At 68.0% G+C, this 904-nt stretch overlaps 1 protein-coding gene across 1 annotated transcript in view; it reads right to left on the reverse strand.

The window, feature by feature from the left end:
- The window catches only part of GRAMD4 (GRAM domain containing 4), a 58453-nt gene that overhangs the window by 28946 nt on the left and 28603 nt on the right, over positions 1–904 (reverse strand). The window lies entirely within an intron of this gene.

The following is a 904-nucleotide window of genomic DNA, read 5'->3' on the forward strand; positions in this document are numbered from 1 at the left end:
CCAGCCACCCCAGCCTCAGGCTCCTGCTGGCTACTCGCATCAGCCCACATCCAGGGGTCCAGACAGCCTGCCTGAGCCAGGGGCTCCCGGGGGGCCAGGCCCATCCCCGCCACCCTGCGCCCCCAACTCCTAGGCTCCTCACACTCATGAACAGCGCGTGCTGCTGCCAGAGCGGGACCAGGCCCTATGGCACCCAGCACCCAGCACCCACTGGTCGGCCCCGGCTGCCCGGAAGCCCTCAGGCCACCCCCAGGATGGCCCGTCAGAATCACGCCTGCAAAGCCGTTTCCACGTAGGTCAGTGTCACAGGTTTAAGCGACACACGGATGTGGGGGACACCATCCAACACAGGACACCCCCACCTTTCAGATGAAGATGGAGGGAGGGAACGGAGGGAAGGGCCGGGTCGCAGACACCGACTGAGACCCAGAGAGAAGCCCCCACAGGGCCAGTGTGGAGTGGGCGCTGCCTCGACAGCTCACCTGCACCCCCTCTGGTGGTGGCTGCCACCTGTCCCCCATCGAGCCCTCCCATAGCCAACCAGCCCCACCCTACACCCCCTCACTCCCCAAGGCCATGGGGGGAAGCCCGCCTTCGAGGCCTGTCCCGACCCGCGGGACAACAACAGGGGAACACACCCCCACAAGCCCACCTCCTCAGACACCCCCTCCCCGACTGCAGTCCTTCCACCCACCAGCTCCTCCCCACGCCCACCTGGGCAGCTCCCTGCATGCCCACCGTCAGGGTGAGCAGCCCTCAGCGGGTGGGACAGCTGCCCGGGCCTGCAGCCCCCACCCTACTTCCAGGGGGAAGCAGACGCACTGGTCAATGCTCCCTGGCTGAGGCCACGCCAGACCCGGGCCCCTGCTCAGAGCCAGGGCATCCGTGGGGACCCGAGACCATG

The sequence above is a fragment of the Myotis brandtii genome, unplaced genomic scaffold (assembly GCF_000412655.1).
Source record: "Myotis brandtii unplaced genomic scaffold, ASM41265v1 scaffold952, whole genome shotgun sequence".
In the NCBI taxonomy this organism is placed as follows: Eukaryota; Metazoa; Chordata; class Mammalia; order Chiroptera; family Vespertilionidae; genus Myotis; species Myotis brandtii.